Here is a 20,137-nt window from a genome sequence, read left to right on the forward strand (position 1 = left end):
AAACAATAAACTACCTGTTTTTCTGATTTATGAATAAGAATGCATGCTCAGAATTTTCACAAACCCAATAATGCAGAAAATGTAAAGAAAAAAAGTGACTATAAATCCAACTCCCATTACCTCAAAATAGCCACTGTTTAGTGTTCTAGTAAACATCCTTTATATGATGTTTAATATGCTTAATAATCTTTCATAAATATCTTCACATTTCATTACATAATAAACACTACTTTTTTAATGGCTTTGTAACTGTTTACTATATGGAGTAGACATCTTAAAATATGTAAAAGCTAAGTAATTAAACCACAAAACAATGTTACCTGCTGGTTAGAACAGTCAAGGACATCTTATATAAAATATTTCTCAAAATTCTATTATATTTGACCTGAATCTTTTTAAAGGAACAAATCATCCAACTATAAATTTTCTCTCTCTTCTATTTGTCAGCAGTAGAGAGCACGGCAAGGTATAGGAGTATGATTATTTCTGAAATAAAAAGGAGAGCTTTATCTGTTTATGTTCATTGTAATATCTATTTTCCGTAGGCTTTTGTTCTCTTGCAAGTGTTATGTCATCTGTAATTTCTGTTTTATTTCTTTAAAATTACAACATTGTACATCTGGAAGTACCTTAGAGGTACTCTAATAAATAGTGGCTAAGGAAGGACTTGGGCCCTAGAAACAGCCTGTTTATGGTGAAATCCCAGCTCTGTTAATTTCTAGCTGTGTTATCTTGGGCAAATTACTTAACTTCCTCAGTTTCCTTATCTGTAAAATGATAAGATTCTTGTGAGGGTTAACTGATTTAATGCATGTAGAGCATTAGAATGCCACCTAGCTTACATTATTATTACTAATCTAGTCTCCTCCTGGGAATCATGAAGTTTAGTCAGAGTGACTTTCTGAAGAGAATCAGCTAGTTAGTGGGAGAAATAATACTAGGACTCATGTCCCCTTTCTCCACATCTAGAGATCTTTGCTTAATGCCACAGTGCGTGCTTTCCCAGCAGTGTTTTCAATGCCCTCCCTTAGGCACAAAGGTATCTTAGAGGCATCCAGGGCTATGTAGAGCACCAGCCTGACAGGCTTTTGTCCCTGGTTTCTCTCCCTCACAGCTTCTGTGGACTCGTCCGTGGGCTCGTTGGCTCAGAAACATTATATGCTGAGAGCCCTATCTCTTTCCCAGTGCTGGTGGAAATATTTTGGCCATCAAAACACTTTCATTATTGTCAGTGTCATGAACCCTTCTTCTATACCTGTCAGTCTTTTCCTCATATATATTATAGTCTGACTCTGCCACCTCATTGCAAGGAGTCTCGAATTTTCGACGAAAGCTTCTTAACCCTGCTTATATGTTGGTTCTAATTCCTCTACCTTTGGGTATCTTTCTGGTTGGCATTTCTAAAATTCACAGTTGTCAATAGGTGTATCCTGTTTCTAATAGTTGTATATCTGTACTTCCCTCTACTGGCTTTCAAAGCCAGCATAATGTGACAACACAATACCCACAAACCTGATTTCCTATGCTTTGTAGCCTACTTCTTCTACTATAGACAGGCTGGTATACTCCAACAAATTCTAGTAATTTTCACCTCTCAACCTCCTTTTATTTGCTCTAAACCACACACACACACACACACACACACACACACACACACACACACACACACACATGCATGCACATACACCCAATTGAGTAGATTTATATAAAGACCTTTTAAAACCAATGACTCAACACTATAATATATATGAGTATTTTCCTCTTTCATACAAACCTTACAAAGAGGCTCAAACTTTCATGTATCCTTTTGATATAAATAATATGGAGACACATGTATCTTTTCATATTCATTTTACATCTAGAAATATTAGTATTCAGTATACATCAGGACTCTATAAGTTAAATAATAAGCACTGACATAAAAGAAAGTTTTTTATTGTTTGCACAAGGAATCTAGAAATACCATCTAGAGGAAAAATTTCACAGTAAATTGTGTCAAAGTAATTCAAGGAAATGTCTATTTGTTACTCACGCAGCTTAAACAGTCTATAACACCATTCATTTGTGTTACATCTTCCAACTCACATTTACAAAAACTGACATTTCAAGCAACCATATTCTCTAATTTCTCATACTAGAATGACAATGATCAAAGGTATAGAATATTATTTCTATTACAACAGTATCCTCAGCCTCATCAGAGAAATGGATTTTCTACTTAATCACATCAACATGAAGAGTTAAGAGGGGTTAGTGTCAAATGGCAATAAACAGCAGCACTGGCTGTTCTGTGTGCATGCATATGTGTTTCTTCTTGGTGCTAATTACACTTGCTCATAGAAGTCTGGCAGTCACATGACTGGGCTTGACCTTGAGTGGATCAATTTTATTAAATTATATGATACATATAAGATGCAGACAGATGCCCATTGAGGCTTAAAACAAAAACATTAAGTCTGTTTTCTGTTGTTACCTACAATGAATTTAGATCTCTAAAAGTTTAAGGTTCATTCTTTTATAAGGCTGCAAAATATTTCCTTCCATTTCACTTACTCACTGAACACAGCTATAGCTCCATCTATATCAATTCATAGCAGTGTAAGCCCAGGAGGGAACTGCAAAACTATAAAGCATAAGCAAGTTTTAGTATTCTTCTGATATTCTATATTTTATAATGTCAAGTGGATGTTAGTTATACACTTTTGTTTTATTCAAAACAACAAAAAAAAACCATTATAAAAAGCCCTTTATATAATCTACCTCTATATTCCTTTAGATATTTATTTTGATAGATTTTTCAAGCACCATCTAAATAGAAAACTAGAGCAGAAAATACTGTTAGCCTATGTAAATGGAATAAAGATAATAGCCTATAAAAATATATGTGGAAATGGGAGAATGAGCCGAGGGAGAGGTGAGTGATAAGTAGATTGGAACTAGTTCCTTTCAATGCCATAAATGAGTAATAACCTTTAAAATCTTGCCTTAGAAATTAACACATAATTGTAAATAAGAATAATGTATGCATATATAAAATTGAATAATAAAAGTGTCTCAACATAAAATCAAAATATTTTAATTTGATTAGACTGTGATGGTATATATTTGACTCAACTTGATTTCATCAAGTAATTAACTGAATTATAAGCTATAGTTAATGCCAAACACTAATGTTTGAGCCTAACTAAAGTAACAGTAGCCATAATTAATGCCAAAAACAGTAAGATTGCAGAAAGACTGACATCCGGGAAAACTATTTCTATTAACCTTAGAAATGTTACCTAAATTCCTAATGCCTCTGTTATGCCCCCTGAAAATGAGAGATAATTTATGTCCTTCTTTACTTCCTGGGGTTACAGTGATAAATATGTAGAAGTACTTTGAGCTTTTTGTGATAAAAGGTACGATAAAAATCTAAGGTTTTTTTTTTTTTTTATTATATCAGTCAAATGGGATCTCAGACTCAGTTCCTTTTTGAAGACCCACAACTTTTTATGGGTGAATCATGAAATTGTATTGGGAAATATATTGAAGTCACATAGCAGGGCAGATAGAAGACTTTATGCCTTTTGGTGCCTTTTAAACTTGGTTGCAATTAGAAATGTGAGATAATATTTATCATGAAATATATTAGTTGGGACATTAATGAGAGCTAATGAAAATATTTAAGAGACAGTATGCAAAGGCAGGAATTCTAATTCTGGCTCCATCAAATAAATGTGATAAGTTACCATTTTTGTTCTCATAATTGTAGTTACCATATATTGACTGCTTCCTCCATGCCAGGAAGTTTTGAGTATTTTATACTGATGATTACATCTAACCTCACAGTGATTCTAAATTAAGCATTATTATCACAATTTTATAGATTAGAAAATCAAGGTTTAGAAGCAATAAAGTAACTTGTCCAAGGCCCCGTGAAATCAAGTTCAAATCCACGTGTCTAAAGTCAAAACCCAAGCCACTAGCAATTTGCAAAACTGTAGCTCCTAGAAGGATAATATCCCTTCTATGATATTCCTACATAAAGGAGTAATTTTTTGACATGTTATATTATTTAAAAAGTGATTTTGTGCAAAAATTTGTAAGGATAAAAAATAACAACAACATAAACCAGACACACTGTGAATATGCATTATACAATATATTAACAGAGTTATTTAAACCTCTCAAATTTTCTATTTACTATCATTTCCTAAAATATAATCTGATTTCCTTCAAGCATTTATTGTCTCTAATCTAATATTGTTATTCTGGCACATGCTAGGCACTCAGAGGATGCTGAATCAAATTGAAATGGGCCTTTTGTCAAAGATTAAGAAAAATATTTAGAAATACTAAGGGATTATGTATTGCTCCTTTGACCCTTACCTGATGATAAATGTTATATCTGGAAGGACATAATTAGTTATGTGTGATATTTTTGGTAATAGAATTATAATCAGTCATTAAACAAAAACATTAAGACTTTTGGATATTTCAAAAGCTTCCAACATTTTTGCCTTAATACATCATAGGAAGATTGTTTGCCTTAAAAATATAATATCCCATTTCTCACAGAGGGGGATTAATAATTGAAAATCCTTTAAAAAACTAACTTTACATTTTTAGTTATTTTTTATTTTTCATCATTTATAATGAATTGCTATGCCTTTAGAAACCATATATAGCATTCGCTTTGTGACAAAAAAGTATATAAAAACAAGATTTTTTATACTAATTTCATGCTAAAAGATTTTATGTTCATAATGAAAATGTCACTTCTTAAAATTATCTTAGTTTTGAAACGCTATAATTTAAATTTATAAAGTATCTTCACATTTCAAACTTAGCGACAGTGTATCTTTTCATCTTTATGCAAATTCACATCTTAAAAAAGTCTTACCTGTATTAAAGAATAGTTTAAGCTGTCCGTTGTGTGCATATTTTCAATTTGATTAAGAAAAAAATAAAAATCATAGCTTAAGGGGCTTATTAAAGCTGGTAATTCAAACTGTTTTCTAACAAGCAGAAAAATATCTTTGTTATCAGATTATTGGAGATAATATAATACTGCCTAAAATGCTGGAATTCATTAAAATAATATTTCTTAATATACATATATAGTAGCCAGTATTTAAACCAATATAACTTTATGGAAAATGATGGTATGGAAAGGAAAAGTTAGCTTACATAACCATAAATTTCTCTCTCATTAAAGGATACACAAGGCACAAATTCATCCATACACTTAAATTTAAAAGAATAAAAAAAACCCAAACACCTATTTTTTGTTAGATATGAAGGATTTTTGCATATAACAATTCAACAGAAATGTCTTTGAGATTTCATGACCTATATTTATTTGCTTACTACCCTATGAATAATCAAATAACAACTTCAAAGTTTATAATTGTTTTTAATTCAAGTAGTTTAATAGTTGCTAAAATTTATGACAGCATGTTAAAATTTTTCTCATCATTTTTTCCAACAAATTCATTTTTTATTTTTCCTTACCCTAAAGTGATATAAGCCTTTATATTGTCAGTTAAGTGCATTCTGACATTGGTCACATTTTTGAAGTTAAACAAAATAAAAATTGATTCATTTTCTAAAGCTGCATTAACTATGTATTGTCAGCTGAAGGTAAATTTTATAAATGTTTCTAAGACTTAAAATGTAAATGCCCTTGTGGAAAATGCCATGTATCTTCTCATACTTGCTATGCACCTCATAAATGGACACCAACGAACTTGCAATTCACTTAAGACACAAAGAACAAGGTACAACACTAAGACATTAATGAATCAAGACGACAATGTCACTGGCTATATGCTGGTCATTACACATATTAAATATTTGTGAAAACATCTATTTAAATAATGCATAAAATTTCAAACCTCATATCCCAAAGAGCAGCAGAAAAATGTAGATATAAAGTGTGCGGTAAGAATCAGGTATGTATTAGAGTACATACCTGGGATTTTTTTTGTTTCCTGTATTATCCTATAGTAATTACCTGGGTAAAGGGAGGAGGGAGTTGAAAAATAACTGTTATTCCTGTAAGTAGGTAAGCAGATTCTTTCCTGTAGATGACAACTTCTTAGGCTATTGTAAAAATCATCCTGGAATCTCTCCCGTGGCCCTATCACTGCAACCAAAAGGACAGGTTAACTTCAATTTATGGTAACTCCTCTGTATCCGGTTGATCTGCTTTTCTTTCAACGATAGGAAAACTTTAGAGTCCATTTGATATCCACTTCCCCTCACCCCTGCTCAGATGAAGACGGAATTCCCTTTTATACCAGACTGATTTAAATTGTCCCTTGATCTCTTATCACACCAAACTTTACACAACTCCATACTGTACTTTTCAATTTGTTTATTCATAGTAGCTATGATTAGGAATCATGGCCAGATGCTGTGTCCCTTTTCCACTTCTCCTCACAGCTTCCCTTCCTCAAATAATTTTTAAGCCCCGTGGGCTTTTTCTTCTCTCTCACTGCCCCCTCCCACTACATTTTTTTTAAAACAATATTCCATTCCAGGCGCCCCCTCTGCCTGCCGAAAGCATTTTAATGACAGTTTACTTTAGCGGTCTATCAGCAGACTGCTGCCTCTGCCACCTGAATTTCAATTTCTTAATTTACAGCCCAGATAAAACAGAATGGAGCAGGATCTGGGCTTCTCTCTACATTGGGTTGGCCTTATCAAGCGTGAAGTTTGGCGCATTGCAAACCTATTCAAGTCATTATCTGTTGAGGACCTCTCGAGCCATCTCCATCTCTGCAGCGGGCTGATAAGACAGCTGTTTCTCTAGCCGCTGTGTCTCCCCGGGCCTCAGTCTTCTTCTGATACAAACTCCGCCTTTGTCACCGTGGCCCGGTGCCGGCACTTGCTCTGTGGGGCAAGGGTTTGATCTGAACACACGTGGGGGTAAAAGTGTGAGCGCGTGTGAGAGCCGAAGAGGGAGGAATGAGGGGGGGAGGGCCAGGAGAGCGTGAGGGGGAGGAGGGAAAGAGTTAGAGACCGAGGGAGGTGGGGGGCAGGGCGGCGTGCCGAGCGCCCTGGATGGCTCTGATTGACTGGTTGCTCAGCCCGGCTTTATTATTTCAAATTAGACGTGTATCGCACACAAGTGGAAACATAAATCTTCAATATAAGAAAGAGCCTCCGAGCATCGGAAGCAGAAAAACCGTTTCATCGGAGGTCCCGGTAAAGGGGCCGGAGAAAAGACTGATTACTACCAGCTGAGACAGATGGTTTCCTTTAACTTTGGAAACTGCTATTTTTAATTGCTTGTATTAATTTTGCATGAGATGTATCGGCTCCAGGGGGAAGCTTAAAGAAGGCTGTTAGTATCCCTGAAAGAAACGGACCTGAGGCTCTGATTTGCCCTTTTTCACCTCCGGTTTTTGTTTTGTTTGTTTGTTTTTTGTTTTTTCCTTCACCCTCGCCTAGTCGCCTAGATTTTCTCTTTGCATGCTCAGGAAAGACGTGAGTCTATCCTCCTAAAAGTTGCTATTGAGTAAAAGACGGGAGGGAAATCTGGGGACATTTGTGAGAGCGTCTACATAAAATAATCGTCGATCTGAGGCTGCAAATATATTTCCTAGACACTCTGGGACATGTGCAACAGATCTTAGTCTGAATATCTGCAGGCAAATCATCTAAAGGAGAATGAACCTCATACATTGGTCCAGGAAAAAAAAAAAGTGTGTGTGTAGGTGGGGGGGCTGGGAAGGGAGAACCAACCTAAGCTGGTCTCAAAGATTTACCGCGACACTAGTTACATTTTTAAAAAGAACATTTAAATGAACAACTCATGTGTCTTTAAGTTTGAACAGCAACCTCAGGATTCAGGGGGAATATTCGTTGAGTGTGCTCTCTTACTTTACAGTCTTTCCCCCTTGAACAGGAGTTTAAAGACACAATGTAAAGAGAAAGTAAAGGATGTTTGAGATCCCGCTCACTGCCGCCCCGGCACTGTCCCCAACGAAAGTGTTTGCAATGTAAAGAATCTTTCGCAAAATAGTCTTGGGAGTCACTCACTTTCGAGTAAAAGGCTTTACCCCTTTGCTAGGGGTTGGAAGGAGCAGTGAGAAGAACCGGGGGAAGGGAGCAAGGGTGAGCAGATAGGCATTTTTGCTGCAATTCCAGCTGGGAAATTCGAGGATTAAAAACTCTGGAGCAGGTTTACCAGACTTTTCGAAGACTACCTGGATTTGCATTTATTTTGCATGAACACTCTGAAGAAAGGCGGGCTCACGCCGGCAAGGGAGTGTATGTAAAAGAGGACAGTGGAAGGTGCGCAGCCAGTTCGGGGCTCTAACTCTCCTGGCGGTTTGTCACGATGGCTGAGTCCTAAGAAAAGCCAGCCTAAGTCAAAATAAATGAGTTTCTGTGGAGTAGGACAGTCTTTTCCACAAAGTCCCGTAGAAAGAAACATTCCCAAGACGCGCAGTTTCCGTGTCTCACAGAAAGGGACAGAAAACACTGTGTCAAGCTTTGCAAATGTTAATTTGAGGGCTGCTCGTCTCTGTCCATGGTGCTAATTCTTGCCTCTCTCTCTTGCATGGTTGCCATGGTATAAATTCACACTGGTGTCAATTTTCACAACTTTTCCCCCCTTACAGTGGAAGGCAAGTCCACATACTACTTTAAGAAGAATAAAAGAGTAAGGTATATGATATCTGTATATATCATATACCTTACTGTATATATCAGCAAGGTATATGATATCTGTATTTCTCATGCAGACATTAAACTATCACATGTCCAATATTATGAACCACAACCCCCTACTCCACCAAACTAACACATAATATTTTTATTCACCTAAGAAGGTTTACTGTTGGAAATTACTGCCTTAAGCCAAACATTTAAGCTCATTTTAATATTTTAACTTCTTTGTTTACTTAAAAAACGTTACAAGTAGTTTATAGTAACCTTTATTATAAAATGTAAAATCACTCCCTCCTTTGCCCCCAGGACCTCTAGTGTAAGGGAGTTATTTATCCTAAAAAACATTTTCCACAACAGCTTTGCATATTCTTGTGAATAAATGTTCTTTTATATAGAAACTTTAGTAAAAGAATCAAATTCATTACTTTTTCAGTTTTGAGAACAATTCTTTTGCAACTTTATCCACCTCACACTTTTGCTCCAAGTTCGCAGTCACTCCATCTCTCCCTTTTCTGCTGCAATTCAAAATAATGCCAGAAACTTGGAAGATATGTCAGAGTTCATATGACTTAATCATATTCAAATGTCTTTTAAATATTTTCTAATGCAAATTCAGATGTTGTGGATAATTATTTTACCAAACTGAGTGAAAAGGGGTTCATTGCATTTTTTGCTTATTCTTAAGTGAGATGTTTGCACATAGCCTTCATTAATTAATCGCAGGATAGTATGTATTTGTTAATGTTTCAAGCTATGAGACATGAATTTCAAAGTGAAATCTACATCCAGATATCACTTGTTTTAAAGTGGCTGTAATCAATATTTTTTATTCTTAAAAGTTGAAAAAGTACATGTTACTTATAATACATCTATCCATTTAAAAGTTTTAAAACGTAAAAAGATCTGTTTTAATGAGGAGGTAAAATAGTATTTTAAGATACTTTCACTTTTTAAATTAAGTCCCTTTTACCTACATAAAAACACAACATATTAGGGATGACAATACTTTGAATAATATTTTGTCACTCTTCCTGAACTGAAAAAAACCCATAAATACTGAATCTACAGAATTTAGCATTTTGCATTTGAATGAACAAGTTTACTGTTTTCCATGTAATTTCTTTACATAATACACATGCTAGATTTTTATTACTCCATGTCACTCCCAGCTTTCCACACCTGCCCTATCATTTTGGGTTATCTACAGATAGATATCATAGTTATCTACAAATCTTTTTTGTGGATATAAACATGCACCCAAAAAAAGTATTAGTTTCCACCTAGTTAGAAGGCACTTATATAATTATAATGGTGAAGATTTACTTCAATGTACTGAAATTGTATGGGCATATGCAGCTAATTCAATATTAACTTAAGAGTATGTTAAGAAGGAGGAAAGACAATTCACTTCATAGGTAAGTCTGATTAAATCAAACAGTATTATACTTTCCCCAAATTTTATTCATTTAAAGGTTATTTTCTCTGTAGGGAGCTGGGAACAAGGGGAGGGTTGAAGGAAGATGACTACAAACCCAGTCTTTTGTTATTCATACATCTATTCTAGATGGGGTGGAGTCTTTCTGTCTTTTCCCCCTTGACTCCATTTCTTCAAAGTTCTTTTCTTTCTTCTTGCTATGAGTTTCATCCAGATCTAAAGAATAGTTTTAAGTTGAAATTAAGACTCCAGAGGTTGTTATATAAAAAGTGGGGGTAGAGGTTAAGGCATGATTTTATAAATGCTAATTATAAGATGGCATAGATTCAGGCCTTCATTCTCAACCCCCAGTTATTGTCATGCAAAGTAATAGAACTCGTATATTGTTATACAGGCTACACGGGAGATAAACAGGTCTGTTTTTCACCATTAATCATTTATCAACACTTAAGGACACTCTCAAAGAACACTGATTTACGGTATTCCTCACTTCCAAGTCATTTTGCTTTGGGATCATCTGTCCCATTCCCCTCCAGGACACCCCATCCTTTTGCAATCTGTAACTCTTACCTGTGTCTTCTTTTCTGGCATTCTCAAAGATAGTGACTAGTTGTAAATATGTAAAGGAATCCCTTTCAAAAAGGCATGTGCCTCTGGAGAAGATACATTACATTGTTTGTGTAAGAATGGTAAGAACTGTCTAGGAAGTTGGTGCTATCTTTCAAGATTGAAAGGAGAAATTCTGGCTGGAAAAGAACGTAGGTCAAATGAATATTGTGTCTACTTACACATCCAGACGATCCTGAGGACCTCACTTTCACTTAGAGGAAGAAACAATTATCATGCATAAAACTGTATTCGGTCTCCTGAATGCTGTTAAAATATGGAGTTGTAATAAAGTAGTCTTCCTCTATGAAGCAGACACATTGACAGCACTTGGTCTTCTGGTTAAACTTCTTAAATCCTCACAGAAAGAGCCCTGATAAAGGTTCGACTATCTTTGCTGTCAGCAATACATGTGTAGCCCAAGGACTGTACCTGTCTGCAAATGCAGAGGAGTGGCTTGTTGCGGTTTTATATACAGCTGCTCTTTTTGAGAGCCATTAGACACCTCGAAGTGAAGGACCTTAGCTCTACTCAGTACCTCTTTTTCTGGATAGGATATTTATCCTTCACTTTTCTATTCTAACATGAAGTGAAAACTAATTCAAACCGTGCAGCTTTATTTGAGAGCATTTCTGACTTCATCCTTATCTTAAAAGGATGCTTTAAAAAGGGTTTGATGGGGTCACATAAATCTGAAATATGCATATATTAAAATAAAGACATACGATTACCTAACATCTAATACAAAATACAGTACTGAACACAAATTGAAAAAAGGCATGCAGGCAAGTAATGAATGTACATTCATCCCTTTCACTCAGATCAAAGAGAGGGAGCTCTCAATGACTCATACATACCGGACAGGGAGTTAAATGTTATAAAGAAATATGCCATAGATGCAGCAATGATGGCAAAGGAAATGAATCTTTCTGAAGCAGAAAGATTTAAGAGGAAAGGAGATCGTGCCATATCGCAAACTCTGATAGTACAGTTCCAACCCTCCCACGTTGCTCTCTCCACATTTCTTTTCGCTTCTTGCATTTCCCTTCGCCGCCAGTGTTGAGTGTACCTCCCCGCACAACTTACCTTGAAACGGGACTCCATTGAGCTCTCGAGAGTGACACAAACCCATAGCCAATCGTCTCACGCGGCCCCGCCTGGTCGGCCTCAATGGAAACGTCTGGACCAATCAGGATCCTGGGGCGATGAGCAAGTTACGTTGTGGCGCGATTCGACGTATACTTCCGCGCGTGCTGCCCGGGATAGGAGCCTGGCAGAGCAGCTGCACACACGGCAGTGCGGAGGCAGAGAAGGGGTTGGTGATACGGTGCTATAAATCTGTGGTCCAGTCCACCTCCCTTTTAAGACGTCCTCCCCCCTATTTCTGTTCTCAGTTAGAGATGCAGCAGCTTACTCCTGTAGCGACCTACTAAAAAGCAACAAGGAGAAAGACATCGTCTTTTTGAAAAAACGTTCTTTCGTCTCTTTTCTTTGTTCCTTGGTTTGTTTTTCTTGCCCCTTTTTGTTTAGTTGAACGGCAATAGGAGGGCAGTCTCTCCGTCTTTTTAAACTCTTTTTTAAGTTTCCCCTCCCCTTTCATATTTTTTTTTTTCGCCATTTCTTTTAGTATTGGACTTTGGGGTCGAAAGCATTTCTTTTTATTTGCTTCTTTTAAGCCGAGCACAGTTTAGGTTTCGTGCTGTCTTAAGAGAACTATCCAGCAGCTTCTTGCTCATCCTTATTGGGAGAACTGCACCGTTACTTTAAAAACACACACACACAAAAACCTTAAGGGAGAAAGGTAAGTTTCGGTTTGGTTTCTTTAATCATTAGTTGCAGCGATGCGCTGGCAAACCCAGAAAACCTGTAAGTGAGCGGAATACAGAATATGAAGTTAATTGCACATGTTTGTCTCATTTCAAAGCTACTGTTCTGCTTTTTTAATTTTAAAGAGCTAGACTAAAAGACGGTGGACGCATGCTTAGCGTACTGAATATTCGCAAATGTCCATGGCAGAAACTTCAGTGGCAAATGTGGCCGGGGGGAGCAGGGGTACAATGGGAGGTTAGATGTGGAGTGAGCTTCAGCATTGAGATTGGAAGTTCATTTCGTGGGAAGAGAGGGATAACTTGGGTGTTGGGGATGCATGCCTCTACTTTCGCTCAGCAACCGAAGAACCGGAGAGGCTTTAGAATCATTAAGGGGAATCAGAAGCCTGGACTGGCAGATTAGACCAGCGAAAACCACAGGCTTAATTGCATTAACCAGATAGCATGTGCTGGGGAGATGGGATTGCCAGATGGAATTTAGATGCTGCACCAGGCAGCGAGTTGTAGTTGACTGAAAAAGTACATGCCGCCTGAGGGCTGGGGCTGGGGCTGGGCTGAGGCTAGGGTTGTTAGAAGCTGTCAAAACTCATCATTGTATGCGGGCTCTGATTCAGGGACTTCAATTATCATAATTCAGTTTTAAAAGAAGATAGCCAGTTTGGGGCTGAATTCTTAAGCCTGTACCGGATATGAGATTCCCTTTGTTCGAAAAGCGTAAATAAGATCCTTGGAGCTGTGTCTGTGAAGTGGCGGCTGCTTGGGAGCCTCGCTGTGCTGGGCTCTGGGAAGTGGATTCCAAGCCCTGTCCTTGGTCCTACGCGGCTGACTTCGCCTTTGGGGCGAGGGGGAACCCCTTTGCAGCCGCGAGTCTTCGCAGCCACCATAGGAGCCAACTCGGCTACGTAGCCCTTACCCCCTCCTTATCGCCCCCCCCCCCCCCGCCTTCCTCGAATAGCTATTGTTAAATTGACGCCAGGAGAAAGATGGTTGGGGATGAGAAGCTGGGCAGATAGGCACACGCTTCATTTTAACTTTTGTGATTTCTCAGGGTTTAGGAGAAACCAGTTGGCTTTCTACTGCCAAAGAGAGGATCCAGGGTAGATGTGGGAAAGGGGGAGGATGCTCGTGGGGCGGGGAGGGCGGAAGGGGTGGTGGTGGTGGAACGAGGTGCTGGCTTTGCTTAACAGAAGTTTAAATTATTGGCACGAGGGTGTGTGGGTGAGTGTGTGTGCGTGAGAGCGCTCATGTGGTGCTCGGGAGGCAGAGGATGGGGAAAAGCTACAAAGCCGGCTGGGGTTAACGTCTCCTTGCTCCTCACCCCACCCATTCTCCCGGCTGGGAAAGACAGCGCACCATCAGCCTCCCGGACTCGACTCTGCGAAGGGCGATGGGGGCTAGGGATGGCAAGGTGGCAGTGCCCACCACTGGAGCTCCGCGGCGGACGAGACCTCGCGTGGCCATTGTTGCTTAATTTATGCCCAGCACGTTGCTACGTACCCACCTATTTCACGTCTGTACAGAATTAATACGAGAGCTATACAACTGTGACAAATTGTAGGTTGGATACGTTCCCCGTTTCCCATTTTCAAGTACTGGTTAGCAAAACTGATGGCGAGACTGGGTATTTTCTCTCGTAATTACCAGCTGCAGGTCTGGTTTTATTATGGCGAGAGTGAGAGAAATAGGCAACCATTTAGTATTTACTCTTAACACTGCTGGACAGGGATGTAGGTCTCTGTACTTTCTCCCCGAAATGCACGGATTCTGTCCCCTGCCCTTCTCGTGTACAAACACTCCAGTTGGTTAAGATTCTAAACCTTCAGCCTTTCTCCGCACCCCTATTTATTATACCCATCCTCTGGGGGGTGGGAAGGAGATTAATGTTTTATTTCCCAGGCCTACACTATTAACTGCAACCTATAAAACGTAGGCTTAAAATGAAAATTTTTAGAAAGTTACACAGCAGACAATAGTAACTGAAGAAATTATTTTCCAAGTTGAATATGAGTTTCTAAAGGTCAGAAAAAGGGTGTTCGTATTTTGGGGAACAGAAGGGTAGGAAATGTGTTTGGGCCTTAAGACTTCCTGGTAAAATGGCTTCTTAAATGGGACATCTGAAAGATTTGTCAAAATGAACAGATAAGTTCGCAAAAAAATATGTTGAGAGTTTCAAAGTTGCTATGGGGTTAACATTTTATTTTTTAACTCTCGCCCTTTCTTATTGCTGTCATTGCCTGAGTGTGTCTTACAGCAGGCACTTCTTCCCCATTCCCTCTTTTAACCAAGTGCTTGGGCACCCCGCTTCATAAAGCCTAACCTGTTCTGGAGCTCTTCACAAAAACCGCTATGGTTGTAGGCAGAAGTGGTTTGGAAGACTTGGGGAACTCTTTTGAGAGCTCTCCCATAATTTAGTCAGCGTCAGGAAGTAGGGCGTAGGGCATTCTAAGAGTTTTAGGTTTGGATTGACAAATTAAGTAGGCCCATTTTCGCCTAACGTTTTGGAAATAGGCATTTTTAGCAATCCCGCGTGCCTGGGATGGGAATATTATAATTAACCATTTACCGAGAGGTCAAAGAGGCGCAGGCGCTTTGAGCCGTTTTCCCAGGAACCCACACAAAGTCAATTAAGGTCATTTAATTGCAAATCGCATTTGGGGTGACACAGAAATGCTGATATAGAATCAATTAGCTGTATCCGGTGTCCCCAGACTGGGTCCCACAAATTGAGGGATGGCCTGTCTCGCTTTTGACCTTGGTTGAGTCCCCTACTCTCACTATGCTGATTAGAATTCGCCCAAGAGGGCAAATTTGCCTCTCCCACCCCCGCCCTGGGTTAGACGAGTCCCCTCCCTTCCCCCCAACCCCGCTCCGCCCGTCGCATGGGGGCGGGGAGCGCTGGACGCCCTTAGCGGACCTTGCTGCATCAAACCCGCATCATGCCCTTGAAGCTGTAACCTCAGTCACGTTCTTGCGGCGACTCGGTCGCCCACTGCTTGGTTCCTTTTTCTTACCTCCTACAATTTCAGGTAGGTATGACAGGTGATTTTTTTAAAGTAGTATTTTAGGAGAAGGGCTAAAACCGATGCCTTTGCAATGAAAAAAAAAATCCCAACTACAGGTGCTCTCGTAATTAAGCGGCCGAGCAGGTGTAAAAACGTGCTCCAGCCGCGTGGCTCCGGGTTCGGTTTTGACTTCCAGCCGTAGGGCCGGGTCTGAGGACAGGCACAGGTTTTTCTGGGGAAAAGGGATTGAGCTTGGCGAGGGGGCGGGCTGAGGCGAGGCAGCGATGGGACGCCCCCTCGGTGAAGAGTTGGCCATTTCGGGTCTTGCGTGGGGGGCGTTAGAAGGATGCGGCTAGCGGCAAGCGTTTTCATAGCCGAGTGCAGGATTTCCTACTTTGCGTTTGAAGCAGAGTATAGCACCCCGCACAGGTACTCTGGGCTTAAACGTCAGGTTCCCTCTAGAGAGGCAGGGAGGGGCAGCAGGGGCTAAGCCTTTATTTTCTTTCGAGGGACAGGACCCCTTGGCTGCGAAGTAGGGGGAAAAAGAGACTTTTAGAGACACACATATGTGTGTATACTTATATATATTTATAAATACATTTATGAACACATAAAGTAACCCCCATGTTAGCTGCTCTGACTCCCCGTTAGCGCCCCGGGCCTCGGGGTTTGCAAACTTGCACCTGGAATCGGCCTCCTCTGGGCGCTCAACGCTCTCCACCGAGTCCAGGGAAACCTTGTCGGGGAAGCCTGGTGAGATTCGGAAGCCCGGAGGGACGGAGCTGAGCTGCTGAAGCCCGGCGTCTCCCTGCAGGCACGGACCCGCGGGGCGGTCGGGCAGGGCACGCGCCGGCGGCGGCCGCGGCGCCGCGAACTCGCCGCCGGCCCCGCCTCCTGGCGCTCTTCCAAGCAAGCCCCTCCTTCCCGCCCCGCTACAAACGGCGGGACCGCGGCGCCCGGGCGTCACTGAGGCAGCAGCCGGCCGGGTGAGGAGGGCGGTCGCCGGCGCGGCGTGGGTGGGGCGGGGGTTCTGCCGGCTTTCAGTCCCCCTTCCCGCCGCCGCCACCGCCTCTCCGCGGAGCTCGCCCAGAGCGACGCCTCCGCGGCTGTGCTGACGGCCAGCGGCACGAGCTGTAGTAGCTGCAGCTTCGAGTCACAGCAGGCAAGTGCGGGGGGCGTGGGGGCGGGGACGGCGCCCGCGCCTTGCCCCTGGTTCATTTTGGACGCCGAGGCTAAGGTCTGTGCGCGCCCCCGCTGCGCCTAGTGGGGTGGGGGTGGTGTGCCCTCGTCCGAGCTCTGGGCGGGAACATTGGTGGGGGCGGCGGAGGTTGTGCCCGCGAAGTTCCTAGAGCTCAGCCCCTTGCGGCGGGAGTGTAGAGAATTGGGCGCCTCGGGGGGTGGCACCGCCCCTCCCGTGGGCGCAAGCAGGTTGGGGGCGGCGGGAGCCGAGCGGGGCCAGTCGCGCCTGGCAGCGTGCACGGGCGTGGACGTACCCGGGTGCGGCCGCGTGTAGCGCGAGAAGGAAACTGCTGGGACGCAGGTGAGTGTATTGGAGGGAAAGTGGGGGAGGGGGCTTTTCTAGAAAAAGGACAGGATTCCTGTGTTGGACTGGCAACCCCGCCTTGCGGGAGGATGTGTGCACTGGCTTCTCCTGCGGAACACGCCGGGGTGGTGTCTAGTGTGTGCCCACTTGCTACGGCGCTTCCGCGCGTGCGGTCCTTGGAGCTCTCGGGGCGTTTGGAGACTTGCACTGGCCGCGCTGTGTGCGGAGGTGGTGTAGGGCCGCGGGCGCACTGAGCAAGAGCTGTGATGATCCTCTTGTGCGTGTTAGGTGAGGCCCGTCTCAGCCGCGCGAGGTCGCAGCTCGCGGTCACATCTTGGGTTTGCGCGCGAGGCGTGCGCTGCGCGGGAAGCGCGGGCGCTCTGCCGGGCGAGGCCGGCTCTGTGATTTCAGTTCGCCTGCCGTGGTTGCGGCGGCTGCTCCTCTAGCTTGGCTGGGTGGGCCCGCCTGCGGCGTCTCGGGTTCACGGACGTGTGTGCGTGCACTGGTGAGACTGGGCAGCCAGTGTCGGTTCACTGGCAGGTGCTCCTCCAGTGGCCGTGACAATGCCCAGCCAGCAGAGTCTTTCTCACGGCATTTCCTTAAAAGCCTACTTGTTATCCTTGAGGGCCAGAGCGTAAAACCATGCCTCTAGATGCGAGCTATGAGCATGGAGTTGTAGCTGTCCAGATGGTCATTTAGAATTGTGTGCATTTTTAAAGACCGTCTTTACGACAAAGATTTTCAAGTCCTGTCGTCTCCACATTTTCTGAAAACGTGGGAAAAGGAAGATTTGCTACGAGTTGTCCACTCTCCTTTATTCCCTCCCTCCAAGAACGGTTCTTTGCGGTGCCCAAATGTAATACCTTCAACAAGGACAAAAGCGCTTTTAAAACTTAATTTTCTAGTGGCCCTATTCCTACTAATTCTTCATAAAAATTTAGCCCGGCCTCAAAACTTACGGCAAATCAGTCCATTTAAAACCATTCGAATATCAATTGGTGTGTAATGTCCCCATTCCCTCAAGTAAAATCTGTTTGTTTGAAATATTGTTTTGTTGCCCTTGAAGAGTTTTCTCAAAAGTCGTTTCGCCACAGGCGCTTGAATTTCCCGTTTCTTGTGGCAGCTGACCTGGAGTCTCCATTTTGGTGAGCGGGTGGAAAAGCTGTCCTGGATCTACCTTGTCTTAGGAACCTTAGGGTATATCAATGGTGACTGTATTGCTGAGTGGACCCGAATGTTACTGCATTTGTGGTCAGGTCCTTAATAGGAGGTTTGTTGGGATGTTAACACTGTGAAGGTTGTGGGGAGGATATAGTTAGGGGGGAGGTTCGCTTGCAGTTTTAAACTATGGGGAGAGAAAGAAGAGGAAGAAAACATCTGGAAGATAAAGGCCAGAATGGGGTAGGAAAAATTAGAATATGAAGGAACACATTACATTAAATTTTCTGTGATTCCTCTTTTGTAATTTTATCTTTTTGAGAGAGTATTTTTATTTTTGTGTGATTAAATCTGGCCCCTTGTTGCCTGTTATTCGGGTAACTTTATGCTGCCACCTTTCGGGGAGTTAGTTTTTTTTCTCTTCTTCCCTTCAAAGACAACTTTAGGTGTGTAAGCCCCTCCCTCTTCCTTGTCTTAGGTGTTTTCTTTCTTGTGTAGTGTCCTCTTTCAGGAACAATCAAGTCAGCTGTATTCAGTGCACACACTCTTTCCCTGTGGTTCAAGGGAATTTTAGTTTTAGGGTATGCTCCTTGTTTAGAACAAATACCCAGTGCTGGTCAGTGTCTGCCACTCTACCTGTTACTTACTGTGGAACCTTTTTTCTTTTCTAGGCCTAAGATGTGTTTTTATAGATCCTCTCTGATTTAGTTTTTTTGGTTGATTTGTTCTGGTTACCGCCTCTTCACAAGAGAAAAACAAAGCACTTCTGTCCCAGTTTCAGTGGTCTTAGTTAAGACTCAGCTCCTGGTCGGTTAAGGGAGAATGATGCTGTGTCAGTACCATCACTCCTTGAACCAACCTTTTGGTTATCTGTCCACAGACAGATGCTGCTGGCTGAATCCTTGTAACCAAGCGCTCATGGCTCTTCCAGCCTTTCCTGCTTATCTTTTAAAAATGCGCCTCCCCTCCTGCCACCCCACTTCTATTCTAGAAGCAAGTCTTAGGTTCTCTTGAAGGACACAACAAAGCCTTCCAGAATATCCTGACTTCTAAGCTGGGATCAACCTTTTCCTCTTTCTTTGCTGAAAGACCCGGGTTTTGTTTTTGGTTTTTTTTTTTTTTTTAAAAAAAAAAACAAACCTGTGACGCTTTTCAGGCATTAGCATGGCACAAGAGTACCACAGTGGCAAATTAGTCTTCATGTTCTTTTTCCCCAAAGGACTAGATACTCTGAAATAGCTTCTTAAGCTTCTTACCAAGACTGACTTTACCATTCACCTTTTTGATAGCTTGTCTGCATGGTAGCATCAGTTTTTTCGCTCCCATTTGATGTCTTATTAAATCTATTATATCATCACATTCTTATTACCACCTTTATCACTCATAATATTTGGAATTGAGAGAGGCTAGAATCTATGATACTTAGCTTGGTTACTTTTTTGTTGACATTTTAAGGGGGCCGGATAGGTGAGGTGGTATTAGGTCCGGATGGTGTGCCACCCTGTGGAAAACCTGCCCATAGCAGTCTACCCCAGCTCTTTGTTTCTTGGCTACTCAGCTGGACAAGTCAAAAATTATTGTAAGCTACCACATTTGAGTGTGTGTGTGGGAAGGTTAATTTTTTATTTTTATTTTTTTTGCCATGGGTACTTATAGGCAGGACTGCTTTTCCAGCTTGTAACCGGTATGGTTGCGCATCCTCCCCAATCTTGAAATTCTTAAGAATTTTTGTACAAGGTTACCCTGCATTTTCATTTTGCACTGGGATGCACAGATTACGTAGCTTTTCCTGGTTAGATGCTTTCCCGCTTGTTAGTATTTAGCTGTCAGTATGGCTGCTTTGTTGATATATTATAGAACTGTTTGAAGGCTTTATGTCTGGTGATGCCACACCTGACTG

At 41.6% G+C, this 20,137-nt stretch overlaps 1 protein-coding gene across 14 annotated transcripts in view; it reads left to right on the plus strand.

Annotated features, from left to right (window-relative positions):
• Positions 1-20,137, plus strand: part of ELAVL2 (ELAV like RNA binding protein 2) — a 161,579-nt gene that overhangs the window by 12,606 nt on the left and 128,836 nt on the right. For 8 of the 14 annotated variants that reach the window (XM_050759562.1, XM_050759566.1, XM_050759569.1 and 5 more), the window contains exon 1: positions 11,966-12,506. The exons of 2 other annotated variants lie outside the window; for them this stretch is intronic. The gene's annotated coding sequence lies outside the window, so the exon portion shown is untranslated. Of the gene's footprint in view, positions 1-11,965; positions 12,507-16,507; positions 16,699-16,999; positions 17,077-17,288; positions 17,368-20,137 lie in introns of those variants that run through there. 4 more of the 14 variants (XM_050759572.1, XM_050759574.1, XM_050759564.1 and 1 more) reach the window with 4 other exon arrangements.

This window comes from Macaca thibetana, chromosome 15 (assembly GCF_024542745.1).
Source record: "Macaca thibetana thibetana isolate TM-01 chromosome 15, ASM2454274v1, whole genome shotgun sequence".
Taxonomy (NCBI): Eukaryota; Metazoa; Chordata; class Mammalia; order Primates; family Cercopithecidae; genus Macaca; species Macaca thibetana.